The sequence below is a fragment of the Anomalospiza imberbis genome, chromosome 1 (assembly GCF_031753505.1).
Source record: "Anomalospiza imberbis isolate Cuckoo-Finch-1a 21T00152 chromosome 1, ASM3175350v1, whole genome shotgun sequence".
NCBI lineage: Eukaryota > Metazoa > Chordata > Aves > Passeriformes > Viduidae > Anomalospiza > Anomalospiza imberbis.
The window spans coordinates 125721900-125746197 of NC_089681.1; positions in this window are offsets into that span (position 1 = coordinate 125721900).

The window sequence follows — 24298 nt, forward strand, 5'->3', positions numbered from 1 at the left end:
TCTTGAACACATGGAGGAAGAGGTACATTCCAAGTTTAGAGAAATATTCTGGGTAGATAAGAAAGGAAGTAAAATAAGAAAGGAAGTAAAAAAGTGATGAGAGATTCAGCAGGCAGAGAAAAAACCTGTATGAAGGTCTTTCCTCTGCATTAATGATATCTAGAGAGGTCTTCACAAGATATCTTTTTTATATTTGCATTTGACATGGATCAAGCTGGGACTTGTCCACTGACAAAGGAGCAATTTCATTAACTGACTTCAAGTTATGTACATTTGTTTGTGATCTAATACATGATGTAAAATGTAGAAAAATCACGAAGAATGCTCTAAGAATATGGAAACTTCAATGAAGAAAGAATATTTCCTTATCTTGCTTCATCTTGTAGAAGGAGCAATGCTGTTTCCATTTCCAATCTCAAAAAATTGAGATTATAAGACATCATCAATATTATGAGACATGGAGCATTAAAATATTTAATAAGAAAGATTTCTTAAAATATATTTTATTAAATATTTTTACCATATGTTTAGATTTCAATTTTAAATATTTAAATATTAAAGCAATAATAGAAGATTAATTTTCCATTGATTGTAACCACAGTAACTGCTGTTTAAAAGATTTTAGTACAGCCCCAATACATTTGCAGTAGCTGAAATTTACACATGCAGATAAGATGCATTCTAAATTTCTAATTAGTTGTTGATTTAGAAGCTGCTGACTGAGATATTCCCTGATTTTGTCTACTCTGACATTTAGTAAGTCATTATACTTAAAGGAAGACACTAAATAAAAGGAGAAAGTAGTATCTTAAAGCCTAAATGAAACATAACTTTGGGCTTTAGCACAGCTTTACACGTTAACTAATGCCTTGTTTATGACTACTGCAAATGCTTTTGAAACTATTTAAAATAAACATTCAAAAATTATAATCTGGATTTTTAATTATTTTTATTTTCCATTTATCTGTTTGGTTTGTAAACCAAATTTTGAGCCATTGGATTGACATCTCTGAAAGCTGCTGTAACACAAAGAGTGTAAAACAGTGTTTTAAAATTTGTTTTAAAATAATATTATTGTAATTGATAATGGCTAGAGAAAAAAAAAATAGCATTACAGGGTATCACTGAGTTCAATGGCTTAAAGGGCAACATGGAAGTTTAAACCCTTGGCAAAAATGATTTTTCCTATTGGACCAGAAAAATATAAGGCAGACAAACCTTTTTATAGACACTGCACCAGTAAACTGTGTCTTTAGAAGAAAATTTTATTGGGTTAGAGTCTAATCTTTCATCCAGAATTTGAGTCAAATGCTGCTCTGAGTCACTGTGTAGTAAACCATAAAGAAGAGGAGATAAGCATCTGCTGGTAGAACATGAACAGCTGAACCATAAGAAGCTGTTTCCCTCTGTGTGTGGCACTGAATGTGCAGCTGGACTTTGTTGTGTGACTTTCAACTTTCCACTACATTTTCTTTTCTAATGCTTTTGCTACTTTTAGGATGTAACTTTTGCAAGGCACCTAAGTTCTTTTGATTGATCTGTGGCTTATAAGCTGCTAACCTGAATGTTATTAAAAAGGTATAGACTCCATTTGCCTGTAGCACACCTGGACAAATCCCCTTGATGCCAGTTTATCACTTGCATAGGGGCTCACTAGGCTGCTGAACCTGTAGGAAGAAGCTGCCTGTAGTCTATCAGCTTTGTCAGGACATGCCAGTAAATCTTCTCAACTCCTTACCAGTTTCTTAAAGCCAATTAAAAACTTATGTTTGTTTCTTGCTTTTTACTCCTTAAATTATTTTAAAGATATAGAAGAGTACCCCATGTCCAACTATTTTTGAAGTCAAGCATGTTACACAGTCTTAGTACCAGCATGTATAAAACCTTTTGAATTTATTTTCAAAATGTTCCAAAGAAACAGTCCCTTAAGTATCTCTACTATTTTTCTACCTAGAAAAATAGTTTGCTGCCTAAAAGATCACACATGAATACAGCTTTCATGTTTTCAAACACCTTGGTATTTCTGGGTATCTCAGATACTTTTTTTCTCATCTCCATTTTTTCAGAATTCCAGCAGCAGCAGTTAAAAAAGCTGCCAAAGAAGAGTCTGTATTGCTCCCGTTTACAGTGGATTTTCTTTGCTGAGCAGTGGCAAAGAGTCAGCTGGGCTGCACATCTTTCTTTTGAAACAACCTTGCTGCTGCTTTATTTTCTCTGCAAGAATAGACAGATCTGGTATTGTGTAGCAACCTCCTCCTTTTGCTGTTCTGAATAGCTCTATACATAAAAATTGGGCTCTATCTTAACCCCTCATATATACACCATGGCAGTGCTAAGGGCTTTCCAAAGAAGTAAGGGAGATGAGGGTTTGCTGTGAAATGGCATCCAGACTCTGACTCCTTATCTCTCCTCTCCACCAGAAACTCTTTCAGTGTCTGGGAAATCTGTATGTTTTCAAAATAAGCAGAGCTGCAGTGATACACCAGACTGGAGGCTTTGTTTATGGTGAAGAACCAAATCTTGGGAGGGCTCTGGAACACAGGTTTTCCCATCAATAAAAGGAGAAATCATTTGGAAGGTATTTTTACTGTGGTTTCGTTGAGATACAGAGCCCAACATCATTTTTCCCCTCCTCAGCAGCAACATGGGTGGGTCAGGTAATACAGAGATGATTTATTGTTTTGGCTGAGCCCTATGTAATGTTGACACACTAATCCCTCCTTGAATGGAGAACGAGGAAATGGTTACTAATCACAAGGCACTGGTAGTCTACTAGGTAATTCATAGAAGTAACTTTGCAGTGAGTGATGATGATGCTACAAAGCACAGAAAAGGATATCGGATCTTTTCCCAGTGTATAAACAGGAGAAGGCCTAAAGACAACAAGCCTGTATGTGCTCAGCTGCAGCCTGACAGCCTTCTGCTGAGCTCAGAACCATTCCTGTCTTTACTCCCATGAAAATCAATCTAGCATTTTTCATGTAGAAAGATAGAAAAATCATTTGCATGTAAGGGTTTGTCATTCTCCATTCCCACATGGATTGTTCAGTTTGGACCCTGGAACACTAAGAAACTATTAGAAAGCAAAAAATCCAAACCAAACCAAAAAAACACCCAATGGAAACCCAATCTCTGCCCACAAAAAACAAATCCCTAAATTTTTTGGAGCTCTGCATAGATTTGAGACAGAGAATTTGAAAAAAGACAAGTCTAAATGTCACAAAGGAGAAGAAAACCGAGAAAACAGATTAATGAATCCATATTAAGAAAAATGCTAAATTAACTGCCTGTGTATATAACCTGCTTGTTTCAAATATGTTCATCAGTTTATAGATATGAATATGTTTTAAAAATATAGATATGCTTGTAACAGTCATCTGGAGTCTTTTATCAAACCTTATCTATTATCAATACTCTCTAAGGAAAATGAATGTAATTTAGGGGTAGAAATTATATTTTATAAAGGAAGAATTAAATAAACTGTTGAGATTCATTGCTCTCCTCCTCCATTTGATTTAATTCCTTCTGGATTTCTTGAGAAATTTCCATTCTCTCTAGAACAAGCTTTTGCAATAGTGCCCATTACCAGCTTTTATTTTTTTTTTCATGGCCAAAGCCATCGTATTATTTCATTTTCTGAGAATAGTTACATGACCTCAGATAGAAGTAACCCTTCCCTTCCCTTCCCTTCCCTTCCCTTCCCTTCCCTTCCCTTCCCTTCCCTTCCCTTCCCTTCCCTTCCCTTCCCCTTCCCCTTCCCCTTCCCCTTCCCCTTCCCCTTCCCCTTCCCCTTCCCCTTTCCCTTCTCTTCCCTTCCCCTTTCCTCTCTCTTCTCTCCCCTCCTCCTTCTTTCCCTCTTCCCTTTTCTCTTATTTCCCTTCTTTTCCTTTTCATTTCTTTTCCCATTTTCCTTTTCCCTTATCTTCTTTTTCATTACTGCATTATTATAAAATTGTCATCTTACTAAGGCACAATTCATCTTTCCCATTTTTGCTCACTTACATGGATGCAGCGTGTGAAACAGTGTTATTTTGATTTGGTCACAGTTCATATCTGTGAGACACAGGTGTGATCAGCTGCAGCACTGTGAGACAATGATGAATGGGCCCTTTAGAGCTTAGCTTTACATTTCAAGAAACAGCAAAAGAGATTAAAGGAGAGAGAAACTAAATATGTGCCAGTGTTTGTCCCTCAAAAAGCAAGAACACTAAATCCATGTACAGACACTTGCTTCAGCAACCACAAAAAGGGAATTCTAGGGAATACAAGCCAGCTTGTATTTTAACAAGGTAGTAGGTGAATTTGAGATTTAAGATGGGGGAACAGATGCTTTGTGCTCTAAAACATATCACAGGTGTCCCAGTAATCTTTTTTTACTATTTACATATGTGTTCAAGGGCTTGATTTCCTCTTCAGTGAAGAACAATTTTCCCAAAAGATTTATGAATAAACAGAATAGGTTCCTAATGGACAAGTAAGTGGAAGTTGGTTGCAATGTGGTATGTCAATCCCACTTATGCAGACATCTCCTGTGTTGGTTTATTGTCCAGAGGTTTCCATCCATAAGCTCTGGTCCAATTCTTATTGATTCACTTCCTACTTATACATGTTTTTTTCATAAAAGTAGGTTATACAGAAAATCTGAATCTCCCCTCCCCAGACTAAATATCAAAGAGTACAGAAGGACATTTAATATGAAAAGATTATGCTTTAAGTATACAAATCACAATGGGCAAACTGTTTTGCTGTGTTGTAATCCAAAATTTCAATCAAAAATCATTACTTGTACAATATTGTTAAGGGCGGTTTTAGAAAAGGATTTGTGAAATACTAAATAGAGAATCAATCAAACATCTTATTGAAAAATGACATCTTAAGTAGAGCTTTTTCTAAAATGCTATATATTTTATTTTATATAGTTTTTATTTTTCTGTTTTCTCTTATGTGCTAGAGACATTATTTAAATATCATCGTGCAAAACAGAAAAATACCTTAACTTTGAGGCTTCGTCTGGAAGTAAAATTGTATTTATAAATGCTTCACTGAACAAAATTTTCAAATATAATTCAAGTATACTAATCACATTTAAAATACAATTTTTCATAGTTATGTCCCATCTGCTCAATACTGATAAGGAGTTAAAAAAACAAGCTATAAAAATCAATGCCATTAAATGTTTATTAATTATAAAAACTTGCTTAGCTTACTAAGCCCATTTAATAACAGGAATGTATATTCCCAGGTATAGATACAAATTTTATACAATTCATTTAAAGCACAGTTAGACTGAACAGAGTTTATAAGCATCATACTTATTTCATTTAATCTGATTCTACACTGAGTGGATCATTCCACTGTTGGTAGAGCACACAATTTCTGTCTGGGTTAAAAAAAGTCACTGCATATTAAAGGTCAGTGAGACATAGTGGATAAACTTGCATGCAACATACCTTAGCCATTTTTGCAAAATTATCAGTAAATTTAAGACTTATGGCTAATTTTATCATCTGTTCTATTTAAGTTCAGTAGTATCCTGAGCTGATTTAACCAGCTGGTGATGCATGAGGCATTCAGGGCAATTCGATTCGCACAAGAATGTTTCAAGGTTTTTCTTAGATAGACCCTCACAAAAGACACTGGAAAGAGATAAAACACATTAATGATAATTATTTTGACATCATTACACATGGCTGCAAAAAAGGGTAGCCAAAAAACAAAGCTTATTATATTGAAACAGCAAGTTTCAATAGAGTAGTGGAAGTGGCAGAGTAGAACTGGCTTAAATAAAGGCTTTATGAGCACATTATTGGGAGGTGTGTGTTAAGTTTTTATTACTGTAAAGCTGGTTCTGGCAGAAGCAAGCACACTTGAGAATAAAAGCAGTCAGTACAGTAGACAGTACAAAGTGATAGACCATAAATTAATTTGTACCTTCAGCAGAACAGCCAGAGCTTGACACCACCACCCCACACTCACAAAAAATTTTTGGATATGTCTGTATCACAAAGGAGTGCTTCTTTCTAGAGTGGATCTGTGAGAGGTACATCCATTTTCTTCCTCCTTTTCTTTTACTTTGCCATTTTCAAATGATCAAATGTGTGGGACACATGTTTTGGCACATGGAGAACTGTCTTCAAACACTGTGGGCATAGACTGTGTATCCCACTGATCTATGCAGCTTGAGACCAAGCAAAATTTCATCAGTTCATCAATGAATAGAAAGGTTTCACTTTGTTCAAAACTATTCAAGTCTTTTTTTTGAACCTTTGAAAGTAAAAATTGTAAAATCATGTCTAGAATGGTATCTCTTTATTCCATTCATAATGATTTTAAAGCTCCACTGATTTTCTTTTAATTTAGACCATTTTTATTCAAAAATATAATCTTCAATAATATATATTTTGTGAAACATCTTTTATTACTTTGCTGTTTTTATGGATTAAAGTGTTTTCCCACTCACATAAGAATGGATACCATCAGTTTTGTTTCAGAGAAATGCACTGTAGCCACTGTATTTCACCAGCTAAACTGCAGTAATAGAAGTTAGAACCATTTAATGACATTTTAATGACCATAAAAGTCTTTATGAAAGAAAGAAATTTGAAAAAAAATCAAAACAATGTAGGCTTTGAAGCCACATTAAATCATTTATCTCATACATCTATGAGACATCAGTGATCTACTGAGATTTGCTGACACATACCTCATATCAACCCTTATTTAAAGTTATGAAGCTGCAGGACACTGAGATAACAGTGCCTGGCCAGATGAATGTATGGTTTTTCATTTAAGCATTTACAGGAAGTACCATAACATGATCAAATTTCCTTTATATCCAAATGAAAAATATCTTTGGTATCGTATTTACTTAAATATAAAAATCCATCCTGGTTTGAAAATGGCAGTATAACCTTTGATAAAGAATTAAGATTTTGCAATTTATGTCTAACCTAAACTCGAAGTAACTTCCAAATTCCAATTTTTGACTCCTAAAGCTTTTTTCTTAGGAGTTCCCATACTCCCCAAATTCAAAGGTTTTGTTTCTTTCACAGATGTTTGTGAAAATGGCCTTGCTATGATTAAAGAGTGGTAGTGATTCTCAAAAGCTCTGTGAAAAGAAAATAGAATGTATGTTACATAGCAGAAGGGAAGAAAGGAAGAACAGAGCTCACATGTATAATTTTTGCAATGCAAGTTTGTACTAGATGTCACAGACGTACTGTCATGTTCTCAGTAGTGTGTGCTTACGCATCATTTCTGATTACTTTTGATCTTAAAAAGTTTTGTGACGACTACTTCCTTTTCTGCAACAACAAAAAAGCATTAGACTCCTTACTTTGGTCACCAAAGCAAGAACAGTGCTGCTTTAGCCATAATGAATTCAACTGGAGAGACTGAAATCACATAAGAGAAAAAGAAATTATTTGTCTCATTCCTAGAGACAAAATTTAAAGATGCTTGAGTTTGGTAATCCACAAGCAAATGGTAATTCAGCTGGAATTGCAGGAAGAGAGAAGGTAAATGCAAAATGAGGACCTGGTGCCTCAGGTAAACCAAGGTAGAAAGTTTTTTGTGTATTTTATATTCTATTCCTTGCAAGTCTATCAATACATTGATGCATTCGGCTTCTGGAGAAGTCACATTACTCTTTCTTCAAACTCAATTTTGAACATATAAGACTTTTACTGAGTAGATGGTAAGCAGAGCAGATTGCAATTCCCCTTGTAGTTGAAGAGCAGAGCCACAGAGAAAAACCCCAATAGCATGAGATATTTGGGTTCTGGGATAAAGTGCTCTTTTCAAGAATCAATTTGATTCTCATTACTTAAAGAGAAGTTTCAAAATTAAAATCCCCTTTTGTGATCCCAAACTTAACCTATTAATTCTTGATTGGAAGACAAAAGAAAAATAGCTACTGGGTTTTTTATGTTAAATCAGATTTAGTCTGTTCATTATTTCAGCCAAATGCTTAATTAAAATTTAACATCCCCCAAAAATTGTGCAGGTCTTCCCAAGCCATCCCTTCTACAGGCTGTGTCTGCTCTGACAAATGTTGAGTAGGAGGGGATGATCACTCTGAAGTTGCTGGCTGTGCCTCTGTCCCTGCAGCGTGGAACCCCACTGGCCTGTTTCCCTGGAGGGGCTCCCCATGGGCTCATGCTCAGCTGACTCTGCCTGGCCTGCCAGGTCCTTCCAGTTGAGCTGCCTCCAGCCAGGCAGCCCCCAGCCCAAGGGCTCTGCCTGTCCTGGCTGCGAGGCTTGGCATTTCTTCTCGTCCATTTCCATCAAGCCCCTGCCAGCCCAGTCCTCCAGCCTGTGTGGGTCCATCTGGATGGAAGCCCTGTCCTCAAGTCCTCAAGGCTCTTCTCAATTTGGTGTCATCTGCAGACTTGTTGTCTACTACCCTTATTCTGAAGCTGCAGCCTTGACCATCTTGTGAGACTCCACTTACCACTTGAACAAGCACAGTCTAAGCCAAGGCCTGTGATGTGGCAGGGGAGTTGCTCCAGTCTTTCAGGTTCTTATCTTTCTTGGTTTTCCCCGTAACTACATTAACAGTGGGGACACAGCATGACTGATTTGGGGTTCATGTGCATATGGAGATTTCTAGTGACAAGAAAAGAAGTAATAGCATTAAACAAAAAAAGATAGATTCAGACTAGATATAAGAAAGAATTTTTTTATGATGAAGGTGGAACAGGAACAGGTTGCCCAGAAAGGTTGTAGGTGCCTCAGGTTTGGATAGTGATGGTTGAGTTGATACTGTGTGGCTATGGCAGTAACCTCAGTCTTCAAGCTCTTAATGTGAACTGGGAAGGAGCAAATGAAGCCAAATGAGATAAGGTTTGGGAAGAAAAAGGTCAAAAGTGGGAAAATAGGGCAGCAGTGTGTTTCCCCAAAACTTTAATTTTTTTTCAGATGGCTTGCTATATGCAATTAAAGTGCTCTGCATCTCTTAACAAACATTCCTGTTTCAATGGTTGTGACATATGCTCTGTTTATATGAGTGTTAAGTATTACAGCATTTTTGTTTTCACATCTTCTCAGCAACCACCCTTATGATTATGCTTTTTTTTTAATCTTAAATTGTGGTAATTTTGAAAGATTATTGGTCATGGTTCATAAATGTATCCACATATTTTTTTTAAATTTCTAAAAGTAATACTCTTAAAATATCTTTCTATTTCCTGTAACGACGGCTTTCAGATCAAGTTCCCTTATCATGCATGACACAGGCTTTTTGGAATCAGCAATATTTTCTTTTGAAAGGAAAAATTGATATATGGTGTGGTGTGACTTAAGCTGATATTTCTGAGGACTCCCTTGCTCCTCGATCATTGTCCTTCTTCCCATTCTGTTTTTATTATTTCATAAAAGGATGCTTAAAAATTGCAAAATAAAATATTTTAAAATTCAAAAATTACAGCTTCATGGGATTTTTTTGGTAAATTTTGTTGGTTTTCTATTAACACTAAAATTTAAAATATTATTTAAAGGCTCCAATTTCCTGTTTTTCTTGTCATATTTACTGAAGATTTTGACTCTGCTAAATTATTTTCAACATGCTTCTTTTCTTAGTGAGGAATGAGGCCTGGATAGATGCTTATGCAGAATACAGTATTCAGCATAGTCCTTGAATATTTGGAGCAGTTGTCAGAATTTTGGTTTATTTCTGGCTTCATGGCTGTGAGAAAGGGTTTGGAAATTAACTGTGTGGGGACAATGCATTGATGTTGCCTAAGACTTTGGAACTTAGTGAGTTGAATGTTAAAATATGATATAGTCTATTTTTTAGCTGTAGCTACTTCCTATGAACTGGTTATAGGCTTTTCTTGCAATTATGTAAATTATTAATTAATGAATATTATAGTATTTTCCTGTTTTAAAAAAGTAGGATTTAAAAAAATCTTACCTACATCACTTATCTTAATCAGTTATTGCATGTTTCAGTGATAAAAATATGTTTCACATGAACAATTTATACCTTGGTTTCCACACTTCTGTCATGATTAGATAAAAAATAGGAAAATAGGATTACAGTATTTATACATATCCAGAAATTAGGGAGAAAGCACTAAAATCTAGATTAAGTTTTTTAAAAGTCAGAGAAATATATAAACTCAGAAAACATTTTGGGACTCATTTCTCCCTTTCCTTTAAAGAACAATTGCCTCATTTAGGAATAATTGGTATTCACTAGGGAAATGCACATGTTCTGAAACCTAGTAATTTCCAATTGCCAAGATACCTAATGAGTTATCTTAACAAGATTACCAAACATATAAAAGGAACTAATTGCATTGCATTTAATTCTGAAATCACAACTAGATGCAAAATAGGTTTTGCAGCTGGCATTTTGCTGGCAATGCAAGATGAAAATGAGGAGGTAACTAGAAATCAAGGGATCATCCTGCTCAGTTTTTAGGAAGAGTCACTCCTTCCTCCTCAAATAACACCAAAATTATACACTATTATTTCTTGAAGAGAGAAACATTTGAACAGTCTGTGATATGACAAAGGATTAGTCAAACACATCAATTCTCAAAAAATGCATTTAATTAATTGTTTTTCATTTATTTATTCACATTGTGATCTGCTATTCAAATAGCAATGGACAGGTATTGTTTCATAGCATACTTTGAGAATTATATTTTTACTTCAAAAATTTCTACTGTTGGTTTATTTTACTATTTGCATATTCAGAGATACAAACTCTTATTAATTACTGATTAAAATAAGAATTCCATTTTAAAGAAATATGAATACAAGATATTACTATTCTCCAAAACAGATAAGACAGTTTATCATCCTTACTTGTGCTATCACATGGCTTCTAGAATTATATTGATTTTGTATTTTCAGAGAACACTACATCTAGAGATCCACACATCCACTCTGACATTAAAGGATGGATTGTTTTTCTTTTTTTATCTGTGTACTATAGTAATTATTATCAATTTTCTTATGTTCACTGCGTTACATTTTTTTTCCAATAAAACAAAAGAAAAAGATTTTTTTTCTTTTCAAATATTTGGAAATTCCAATTATGACTTTGGTGTTATGAGATTTGGTTTAAACTCCTCAGAAATAGCTGTGTGGTCTGGTTAGCTTTAAATCTTCCTGAAAAGTTATTTGCTTAAAATTATTTTCATTTGGGAGAAAATACCTGTGATAAAACACTATCGTAACTCTTAACTGGATGTATTTTCTTGTTATTTAGTCTTCATTTGAAGCTTGGCATTTTTTAAATTCTAGATGTTTATAAAGGACTATTTTAATTGACAGCAGCTGTTGATAGGCTCATGCAACAAAAAGACAGACATTCAAGACTGAGGAATAAAAGGGGATGTGATTAAATCCCCCTTCTTTCACTTTTTAAACTGATCTCGATATTGAGGCTGGCATGAGGTCCATGTGAGGGTTCATCATAATTTTGCTGCTGATCTGAACCATTTGAAATATTCATCACAGATGTTTACCACAGTATTGCCACTGTCTTCCATAATGTGTGAAGCAACTATATTCCTCTTCAAAAATACTAGTTGTTCAAGGTCATCTACAAGAGATTAAGTACATTATTTGAAGACACTTAGATCTCTTTTGCACAATATTCCACTGTTTATTTGTGGTTTTTTATCTACTTGAATAAAAAAGCATTCCTTCTGTTTCTTATTATTTAACTAATAACTGCAAAATTAGAGAAAAATAATCACACTTGGTTGTTGCATTTTCTACTGAAAAACCATCAAATAAAGCCAGTAGGAAACAGGTTTTAAGGAAAACAAGAAAAGTGAGGTTCCTTTATCTTCATAGCAGACCAGTGAAGGTTCAAGCAGAGATAAGAAAAGGTCCTTGAATCCTTCAGGATCTTGAGATATGTAGGAGAAACAAGCAATTCACAAAATATATGACCCCAAAATAGTTAGAATTCAAAGAGTAGTATACAAAAGCATCATATAGGTTTGGGTCATTTTTGTGTTTCCCCAAACACATGCTTAGTGTTTCTTATGGTTAAATAAAGAGTATTGGGATAGCCTGACCTTGACCTCACCCAGCACAGCCCTTCTGTTTTTCCAGTGGTGTCAGTGAAGTCTTTGAGGTCCATGAACATTTTCACCAGTGAAATGGTGAATTTTCACCAAATTTTGAAGTCTGTGCAAAATCCTTCTTCAAGCAAAACAAAATGGATTTTTATACTTGACAAGATGTGTGCCATATTTTCTGTAAATACACAAGACATCTCTTCATCTAAAAATTGCAAACCAAAAATGAATCATGCTTGTAAAATTTTACTATCATAATATTTCTCTGCACATCTGTTTGAGACTCTGCCATGATTAACTGAAAGGCTTGAGTAAAAATAGGAAAACAGACACAGCTGCAAGTAAAAGGAAAGGAAAAAAGCAACAAACAGTAGAAGACAAATGATGTAATGTATAAACTGTTGCTTCCCCCTCTATCTTATCTTTACATTAACTCTTGTATTGAATTTTTCTATTTCAGCAATATTTCCCCTATTTACTTGTCACTGTGATTCCTTCTATCTCTGTTGAACTGGCTTATTGTTGCACATGACAAACGGGGAATGTTGCAGAGGACCTGAACTGAACAGAATTTCCTTTACCTTGAAAGAGTTTCTGAAGACAGGACATTTCTTTCTTGATCCTTTTGAGGTAGTTAGAAGAGCTACTCTGTTCTCTTTTCCTTATGTTGCCATTTATACCTCTGCTTTCTTAAATGTGGCTTGCCCATTTTAGACAATGCTAGTGATCATGCCTAGACATTGTTTTAGCAATGCAGTAACATGGCAAAGGAGAGGCAAAGAAATAGCACTTATGTTCATGCATTTGAGGGATTTTTCAGAACAGTAATAATCTTGGCAGAGGAAAGCACACTAATACATTCATTTACACAATACCCAGGGGCCTCTCAGGGACACTGTTATGCAGAATTCGAACAGAAGAGGAAAAAAAAAAAAAGCATTTTTAGAATCTTGGATTGAGAGTTTTTCATTGGTCATTTTATCTTCAAACTCATCCTTGTTGATTCCAAGGAAGTATAATCTGATCCCTATTCCAGAGTGGTGAAGCAGCGACATGCTCTCTGTTACCTCTAAAGTGACTGAGTGCCTGACTGACGAGTGAGGCTGTAAGGCTGCACTGTGTAACTAACAATGCCAAAACTGTTGATCACAATTTAAGTCTTATGAGCTGACACCTACCTTTTATGATTATAGAAATTGAAGAGAAACAGAATATATGCTGGAACACCATTGTAATCAAAACCTATCTCCAAGCAACAACATTGCATTAAAATACATTTGCACTATCTCTTTCAATCACAACAAATCTTTGACTTATTATTTAATTTTGTTATTATGTGATTTTCTCAAAAGTGTTGGTCTTAGCTTTTGCAGAACCCCAAAAAACAGTCTTAAAACCTAAAGTCTTAAAAGTTAAAACAATATCTTAAAACAATAATACTGCAGAATTTCTGGAAGACAAAAAACATTTGAGTTTTCAGACAGCCTCCAAAACATAGAAGACCATAAGCAAAACCCCAGTGCATAATAAAATGACATCTACTCCTACAGTTGAAATGCAGGAGAAAATGTGGTAACCTATACTCCTACAAATTCCTAGGCTAAACCTAGGAAAACAACCAATAAAAACTATTGTAACCCACTGAGCTCTCATGAGTGTGTATATATATATATATATATATACACACACACTATATATGCACTATATATGCACTATATATGCACTATGTATACACTAGTGAGAGGTCTCACTAACTATAACACTGAAAAAAAACACCTCTTTTCTGTACAGGGAAAGAAAAGAAATGCAAACATGTTTAATGTAAGCATAGAGCCACTGCATACTTTTTGTATTAGCACTCCCTCGGTGTACATTGTCAGATGATTAGTGAGAGGATGGTGAGAAAATGAGAGAAGCAAAGCAAAGCAAAGCAAAGCATATTTCTTTTTTCTCTTTTCAGACTGGATAGAAAGAATATGTATATGATATGCATATGATATTAAGTAGTTTATAAGTTAAAAAGTGGTAAAAGATATGGGCAAAGAAAAAATTTGTTTTCTTGCACATGAAGGTTCTAGTCACTGTCCTATCTTTCTTTGGGTAAAAGTGAAATTATATCTTGTTAGCTCTTTCTGGAAAGCCCTTTTAACTGTAATTAGTATGAATGCTAATGAACTGAGGTTTTTCAGATAAATATGAACTTTTTTTAGATGTTTCTGGGTATTACACAAATTCTTTAGTTCTAACATCTTTTCCCAGTACGTGTGTCTACTTTAAGTAGAGTAAAAATTCGCTTAATTTTCCACTTAATGTTGCAGTCTAGATAGTGAAGTGATATGGTTAGAACTTGGTTGAATGTTACAACATAGAATTTGTGAACACTCTTTGAATACAATCACGAGTTTGTCTTGGAGCACATAAGTCTTGGGGCACCCCAAATTATTTCTTTTCCCTCGAAGAAGGTGTTGAAATTAGAGCATTCATTCTGAAAACTTGGCTAGAAAACCAAGAGTGACTTCTAGTCTCTAGTCTGCTAACCTGTACTGAACTATAAGTTATGTATTTCAAGACTGCAATTAAATATGTTTTGAGACTCATCTCTAAAAGAAAACACAAAAGATGTTTTAAAAACCCAATTATATTATATTATATTATATTATATTATATTACAATATTATTACTTTATTATACATTATATATTATTATTATTTTATAATAAAATAACTTACTGCTCAGGTTATGATCTTTTAATATGGCTATTTTTACTGCTATACCAGCAACAATTATGTACATACACATGTGTCACGACATGAATGGACACAATCCCTGTTGTGAGTTGTGGCATGTTGTGGCAAGTTGTGAGTGAACAAATTTATACCATGTGATTCCTAGCAAAAAGACCAATACATCATAGAGGTATAGGAGTTTACATCTGAGCACAGGTTCATAATATTCATGTCACCTCTGAGGAAATTTTATTTCCTCCAGAAGTTTGTCTTGTTTTGCTGTAACCTCTACAGTTTACTACGGTAAGTTATGAATGTCTCTACCTGGGTTTGCATCAGTGTGCAAATTAAACCTGACTCTGTCCTGAAGTTGCTGTAAATCTGCTTATGAACTGCAGCACTTTTTCCTGAGAACGGTGACAGGAGCCCTTTTGCTGGATGAAAATTCCAGATTAGGGTCAATGTGCAGCAATTGTGAAATGAAAGTACACATATAGCAAAGTTCCACCATGAAAAAGCAAGACATAACCTAATTATGCGCTTTTTCCTGAATAGGAAAGGTGAATGTATAGTTTGCTTTATATTCAAAGTGTGGGACCAAACCATAAATCACACAGTCATGTAGCAAAGTGATATAAAAACCTGACACCTCCTGCAGTGTTTTATGCCATTAGAAATTGTAATTAGTAATAAAGTCTTTGTCTATTCTTTGTAAAAACATCTGGCTGAACATCCATTGTACTATATAATGTAAATTATGTTTAGAAGCATACAGCACCTGTAATGCTTACATGGACAAAGTGATTTCTCAAGATTTTTTGACATTTTTAGATACCAGTTCTGAAGACTTGTAGTTGAGTTTGTATTTATCTCTGGTTGTAAAGCAAGCTGATCTGATTACAAATGTGCACATGAGTTACAAGACACTGGGACAAATTAAAACTACATGTGTTTACCTTTTGAATTTCTCATACATTTGAAAGATGATGTTATTGTTCTTTAAGTTTAATATTTGTAAAATTCTTATGTATAGATATTAATATATCTTTATGTATATGTATCTTTATATATGAATGTATTCTATTTACATATGTATCTGCATATGAACATATAGGCATATATGCATATCTATTTCTATATATATGCATATATATATATATATCTACATACATAGACATGTATGTGGAATATATGTTGACTATAACTGGGTTTTGGTTTCAATGGAAGTCATGCCAGGTTTAAATCCCTCTGTTAAGTTTTAATGTACAGCAGAATTTAATTATTCCAAGAGATACAAAAGAAAAACTTGTTTGGTGCGGTTACTTGTCACCGCTTTAGTAGAAGCCACAGACACATTCTGGTATTCTGCTAGGGTTTATCCAGAAGCAGTTATTTTGCTATTGTTTTTGTTAAGTGAATAATATTCTCCTTAAGAACTGAACTGGAAGGAGATTATTAGGTGGAGTGCAAAGGCACAGAGGAAAAATAAGAAACCCAAACCAGACATTTTTGTGTGTCTTTGTAGATGCCGTAAGTAATATTCAGGATCTGAATTTTAACTTGCAAGCTGGTAACAACTGGAGTTTGAACTTGTATCAGGAAATTACATCTAAGTCATGTGCACAGAACTGTTTTCTCTCATTTGTGTCAAACACAGGTGCAGTGTATCAGTGCTACATTTTGGCTTACAGTTATTTGAAGGAGAGAGATCTGTGGAAGGAGTGAAGAAGTGCTCTTGTGTATAAGCAAAGCAGTTTCACCACCTGATAGCACTTCTCCTCTAAGTCTTGACAGATTCATACAATTACCTCCAATATTGTTCATAAAGTAATGATCAAATAATCTATCATGAATTATGTCAAACAAGTCTTCTCAGAGATTCTAGTAGTAGCATTGGATTTGCCATCATAAAATATTTCCCTTTAGTTTCTTTTAATTGAATGAATCATACAGAAATTAGACCCTTTTGAGAAGTTTCCTTGATACTTTTGGAAAATAAATGAAAAAAAAAAAAGCTGGACACTCAGAACAATATTCCTATTATTCCTATCACATTTGGCTTATCTGGTTTCTTTTCTTTTGTAAATTGTGATAATTGGTGTTGGTCAGCCTTTTCAGCGAAAGAAAAACATTTCTGTAGTGACTTGCACTGGAGAATAATTTGCACAAAGTATAAATCTAAAAAGGAAAAGGTCATGCTCATCCTTTTCTCCAGTCAGAAGACCTTCCAAAATAAACCAGAATTCCAATATCATAACAATAACAATATTCCCTCTTGCTTTCAGGGACAATTTTCCCTTGAGGACACCTTGCCACACAAGCATAGCTATCAAGGTCAGATGTCAAGAGATGTTGTATTCAGAAAAGAAAAGCCCTTTTAGATTGGAGAAATTTTCAGTTAAATTAATTCCACTTCACAGCAAGAGGGAGTGATACTTTTGACCTTTGTTTCATAAGAGTTGTAAAACTCCAAGTGTTACTGCTTTACAGAAAACAAAACAAAAATTATAGAACACTCATTAATGGACTTCTGTATAGATTAAAGGGAGCATGACTGTGCACTCTGCCAAAAGTAAGATGAAGGGAAGGGTGCTGTTGATCATCACATTGTTTAAGACCTGTTGCATTAGATGGGTGAAAGTAGTATACTCTAGCTTGATCTTTTTGGCTGATACATGAGAAAAAATTTTCAACATATAACTGATATGAATGAGTTATTTGGGAATCCTTGAAATAAATATAAATAGAAAAAGATAAAATAATGCTTATTCTGGCATCCATTTGCCACAGTGTGTTGCTTGCTGCTATGAGACAGGATTTGAATTCCCATAAAATATAAGCTTTTTAACTGTTGCTATTTAATAGAGCTTAAGCAGATGTGTAGAGAGATCTTTGAAACTGGGGACTCATATATGACTTCAGAAATAATATGTGACTTCTCAGAAATGTACATTGTTAGACTGTCTAGAGTTTGTAGGAAAAGTTCTGTTTTTCTGAAATGGAAGTGTTCTTTTTTGAGACAGCAAATTTCTGAAGTGGTTTTGTTTGAGGGGCAAGCTATCTTTTGAGGAGAACCAGGAGTATCTTCAGCTCCATTATCTTAAATTCCAGAAAGAATAAATGTTTTTTCTGTACAGGATTCCTCTTTTCGCAGTAAGGCCATCTAGAGGCTTCCCCTGCAGCTCTGAGATGCCTGAGGAAATCTTTAAGATTTTGCCTTATACTTCTGACATTCCAAAACTGAGAAGAATATTTGATTTTTTTGCCTGTTTTTTGTTTATTTTTTTATTATTAGTTTTGTCTATTCAAAATTTCAGTAGGCAAAAAAGTTCTTCCTAGATGAATCAAAATGAGTCCTTTTTCCCTTTCACTAGTGAAGCTCTGGACAAGTATTCTCTAACTACTGATGACTGAGCAACTCTACTAGAAGAACTCACCTAGAAGAAGTAACAGATCTACTTATCTTCAGTGAATTTTCCAATTTTCTTCTAGAAACACTTTGTAAACTAGAGATTAGTTCCTCCACATTTTGAAAATGTATGTGTAAAAGTCTGGAAACCTAGAAACCCAAAGTAAGGCAGAAATCCCTAAACAGGAACAATCTAATTTCTAGTTATCAAAGAGAGTTGTTTGCTCAAATTAAATAATAAAGAGTATTTTTCTAATTTATTTTCCTTGATCACTGAATGTACAATTTTTGTGGTTTAAAATTTCATTTTTCAGTTTTTCTTTCCATTTAGCTATATTGCCCTTTGATAGCTGGCCAATTTTGCTCTACTAATTCATATGCTGCTGAAATCAATGGGGCACTTCTGTACCTAGAGAATTTAGCCCTATTGAATAATACTGAATTATACCTTTTTCAGTAAATAGTAGAGTTGCGGAGAACATACATCATTAGTCCATACATTCAGTATTACTATTACACCCTTAAAAGACACATTTTATGATTATGTTAGATTTGTGGCTTCACACAAACAATATGATTTTTCATTTTCATAGAGTACGTCTGAAAATATAATACAATCAGGGTTGCCCTCAAGAATTGAAAGTGAATAAGCAGGACCAAAACAGCAAAGTGAAGTTTTAGAATTTAACAGCTTTCAGATTGCAGGTCTGTTTGCCTTCAGTTCCATTCAAATCAATAAAGTGTTGTGTTTTACAAATATCCACAACAGTTACTTTAAAAATTCAGCGGCTTACATTTTTAGATAGTAGCAATTTCTAAACAATAAGTTAGAAGACTTCTTGGAAATTAGGTAACCTTTTTAGTGATTTCTGGACTCCTACCACTATTGCTCTAAGATCAGCTAGACTTACTTGTTTGGAGAGACCAGCTTTCATTTTGCATGTCAAAAAATTATGTCAACATAATAAAGTTGAAGGCACTGGAACTGATGTCAGTGACATGAAGACAGGGTCTATAAACCTGTTTTTCAGAGCTTGTTGGTAGTGAAAGGATTCAGTGGATAGCAGGGCATTTCAGTCTTGGCCTTTCCTCAATTTACCATGGACTTAGGGACTCTAGTAATCCTGACAGATAATGGCTCAGTCCCAGGCAAACAGCAGGTAAAATGCTGCTGTTCTCCTGACTAGGGTCTTTCAAATAATTCTGGCTGTAGATTTCTTCTAATCATATTCTGGCTACATCTCTGCATCAGGTTGTAGGTGGATTGAAGTTATCCCAACTCTTCTGTCAGTGGTGTCTCCAAAAGGGTGGGTTTTTTGTTTCTTTTTGTTCCTCTATTTTAATCCTGCTTAGTTCTTCCATCCCCAAGTAATGTCAAAATGTTGATGTTCTACATTAAAAAACCCCAAACTTCTTAATTGTTCTGTAATTTCCTCAAGACAAAATAGTTTTTTCCTTCCTACTGGTTGAACCACCACACCTATATACAGTGTCAAGAAGCCCAGACTACTACAAATTGTATTGTGCCTGGTGAGTCATACAAACTAATGCTTAGATACACATATATTTGCTTTATTATCTTATAAAATGCAGAATTATAAAAACAAACACGTTGGCACATGGAACTGCCAGCCTCAGCTCACATTTCCAGCAGATTTTATAATTAAAATAACTAGCAAAGAATATGTTTCTGCAGAGCAATATTTGCTTAGTTGAAACAGTTAATACAAAAAGGCCCCATACTGATGAAAATAATATTATAGTATTTAATACTTTAAGTTTTACTGAATGAGTGTTTTCCTTCTTCGTCCAAAAATTGCTGTGTACCAAATCACTTCTTTCTTTGTAAAAGAGAGTCTACCATATGTAGCAACATCTTTTCAGTTCTATCCTCAGGGACAGGGCTGTTTCTTCCCTTTTCAGAAGGTGTCACTGCTTTCTATTACTATAGTAATATAAACAATTCATAAGAATTTTTCAGTGTGAGTAGAAAAAAAAAATGCACGTTTCTTCAGAGGCTATTTGCACAAATACAGTTTGCGTTATCTTTGCATTACATCATGGGAATTCAAAAAATATTTGAAGATTAAAAGATAAAAATCTTTTTCCTGAAATTTTTCATGCTGTTATTATTTGGTGCTACTTTTGGGTCAATGGAAGCTGTACAATGTGCATTATTTTAAAACTAAAATACTGCATATTCTACCGGTTCAAGGATATAAACTTTTTGTTCATTGTCGATAGGATAAAGAAAGAGTAGGGAAGAAGAGTAAGAAATACTATAGAGCATTATATATCTGCCATTCTCCACACCTCTTGATGTTACCTGTTGGTTACAGACAGATGTGAGGCCCATCATTCTTGCTGTCTTGAAAAGTACCTTAAGGTGATTGTGTTTATGATCAGATGGAAGACTTGCTCTGTTTCTCTGACTAAAAGTCCTTGTTCAAAAGGAATTGTCAGGTTCATTACCTGTGCAAGGCTTAGCAACTGGGTACGCCTAGTTCTGCAGTAACAGGGCATAGCAAGTCATCCATTTCATTTTAGTATGGGCAGGATGAAACCCTCACTACAACTCATCATCTCCCTCTGGGTTTCTTGCCACACATAAGGCAGTGGCTGACATACCCTGTTTATGTTTACCTGACCTGAAGCTCTCCTTACCTGTGCCTGTGTAAGACACAGGTGCTGCCACAGAAATTAAAGAGCATGGGGAAAGTTATCTGTGAGGGCTCAAGTTGAGGCAGAAGAATTAGAAAAGTAGAGTGCTTTGCCCTCTCCTCACCACTCATGTGTTTTGTTCTCCATGTGATTTATCTGACTTTTATTCTTAATTGATGAGAAATCTGAAGCATTAAATTTTAATCAAGGTTTTTTAAAATATTGAGTGATGTAAATGTCATGTAACTTTGCATTTCATTGCCAGACATAATGTTAAGAAAAAAGTCAGCACTGCTTATATCAAAAATTCATTTAGCCAGTATGAGCTCACCTTTTGCTAAGACTCACATTTACTTTTACTCACACTGAAAGCAGCGTATCTGTGTGCACATAGCAGAAAGGGAAATTACTCTCCTTTTCTTCCTTTCCCCCAGTATATTGTTGTGTGCAATACAGTGTGTTACAGGCTTATCTTAATCAGTTACCCTGCCAGTTAGCTCTGTGACCTTTACAAGATTCCCTTGGCTTTCTGTGAGAGGCAGATGTCAGTATCATTGGCTAACTAAGATACATGATTTTCTTTGGAAGATAGCCAAACCACATAAAGTTCTCTTCAGAGAGAATGGATCTGTTACTTAAGACCGCATCATTTTACTTGTCAAACTCCACAGCATATGTCAATAACATTTAGGTTACCTTACGTGTTGAAGACCTTTCTGACTTGGGATTTATTAGAAAGTAAAAAAAAAAAAAAATCTACCTCTAAGCTGTTCAGCTTTTTATGAAAGTAAAAAATTACTTAATTACTTCGACTACAGGAAAAAAAGTATTATGGGAATCATAACCATGCTTATTTCTAATAAAACACTACCATCCTCTTTCTACAAAAAAATTATTTTTGCAAGTATTTTAAGTATAGGGATGTACTTAATATGAAACTGTGAATCATATGCCTATATACAATTATTTAAATATAATTAAATAATAATAAAATGATTCATTTTTATTACTGTTTTGCTACAGTCCTGTAATACATATTTTTGCATTTTCAGTAATATAACCTGAACTATCAGTGACTACATTAATTCGGGAATATAATTTTCTGCAGTGTGTGACATGGTAGAAAGTTACCGTAAAAGATCTATTTCACTGTTACATGAAAGGTGTTGAATTTCCAGTTATAATACACTGAGATCTTATTCACTGAGTTTTCAGGAGCTGCTTGTTTTCCTCCAGGAGAAACCCAATAGCTTTTAATTAAAACCATTAAAACCAATATATTTTAATGACTAGTTAATAAAGTGTGTAATAATGTTACTTCCTAAATGTGTCTAAATCAGAAATCTTACATGTGGAACCATCCTCTTCCTAGTAAACCTAAAATCTGAAAGCTTTATGGAGCTTGTCAAAATAAAATTGAATACTGAGCATCTTACAGCATTTACAAATCACATGGCTATTTTGAGTGGCTAGGGCAGTGGTTTTCAGCATGTACAGTGATATATCTTATGCTGCAGGGTTCTTGGGCCTGTGGAAAATCAGGATCTTTTGGATCTCTGTGCAAAAGCTCTGTAATGCAAGTTCTTATGTTCCCCCAAAATGAGGTCTTCACACCTGTGTCTGTGCAGTGGCATAGTTCAAAGGCACAGTTTGGTTTTATGAGTAGCCAAATAACTTGCCAGCAATCACTACTCACACTCCAAACAAATAGATACCCGTTCTATCCTGTTGCAGGATCAAGCCAACCAGATTTTAATTTTTCCGACATAAAGTTAATGGCTCACTGTTGCAACAATTTTGAACCAGTGTCTCACTGAGAATGACTTAAGTATCAGGGTCTTCTTTCCAGTTTACTACGAAGCACTTCAAGTCCTTGAGATTTCCGTGGTATGCAGCTGCTGTATGTGTGCAAGTTGGGGAGTCTGGCCAGAGCTTCACCAGAAGTCAGTGTATTTCTGTGGAGATGGCTGTGCAGAAAGGTTAGAAAGCTGGATTATGTTAGTGGCAATGTGCAACCTTCAGTCTGCTCTATCACTTTTCCAGACTTGAATGATTAGTCTTTATCAGCATATTTTTCATAACTGCTCCTTCTAAAAGAAAGTACTGAAGGCCTCCAGAGCACCTTGCTAGAAGTGCATGTTTTAAAGGATATTCCATTTGTGAAGTCAAAGATGTGGGCTGAAAAGAGGTCATACTCATTCAAAGTGCCTCTTCTAATGCTCAGAACTCTTTTGAGATAAAATAAAGATAGTTCTCAGTGTCATGTCTCAGTCTGGTATCCCTTTCACCAGGGAGCCATGGCGAGCTCAGTGTAGAAACTGACTGTTTTGAAATGTTCCTAAATGAGGAGAAGCCCTGTATTTTCTTTCCTATGTTCCTCCTTAGAATTTTCCCACTTGATGTTTAAAGAAGCAACTAGTAAGATTTTAATTTATTTATTATCATATTTTTAGTGTGGACTGCTCTGACTGCAAAAATGCTCTGTCCTGTTATCTAGCAGCTAAATCAAACCATGACTATCCAATCTATGTATTGAGGATGGCGCACTTAAGGACTTAAATGTTCTGCTTTTCAAAGATAAAGCACCAAATAAAATTTGTCAATTCATCCTCTTGTGCATAGAGGTTTTTTTTTAATAGAGACATTTTCTGAAATCTACTTTGGATTGACATAGTGATAAGTGTTCTTCACTGTTGCTAATTATATATACACTAAACTCACAATTTTAGGCAAGAAGATCGGTGTATCAGTTGTGCATCATAGATAGCAAAGACAATCCATCACCATAATGATTCAATACTCTTCAGGGTTTCAAATTCAACTACTTCACCCATTGTGAATAGCTGTTTTGCATAACACTCTCTCCCTTTCTTTTAACCTTTCTAAGTCACCTTTTTTCTTCCAAGTATCCTGTCAGGTATAGTGAAGACATTTGTTTGCATGCAGCATTACATAAAAGTCATTTTATGGAGCTATAAATGGAACTTAAGGTAAATAACTTTAATGGTGTAACACAAAGAGACTTAAGATCTGAAATTCACAGCTGAAGTTTCTAATCATAGAGGCATACTATGAAGGAAAGAAAATGCAGCAACTGAAGGAATCTGTGTCAATATAATGTCTTTTGGTAGCTGAGCAATGACCTAAACAGTATTTTAAGCTTAGATTCTTTCTTATGCTTTTGACTAGAGAAATTTTCTTTGTTAAGTCAGAGAAAGAAAGGGAAAAATATTTTTAGTCATGTCAATAAATTTGGATCACATGAGACCTTGATGTGAATCTTTCCAGTGACTCATCTGCATACAATTGAATATAATTCTGTTTCAGGAAAGAACTCCAAGTGTTCTCTAGAAGCTTTTCAGAATTCTTGATAATGAATCTCCTATTCACTTATGCTAAAATGCACCATGTTAAAATATCATGGAGACACTGATTAGAATGAAAATAAAGCTGCAAGG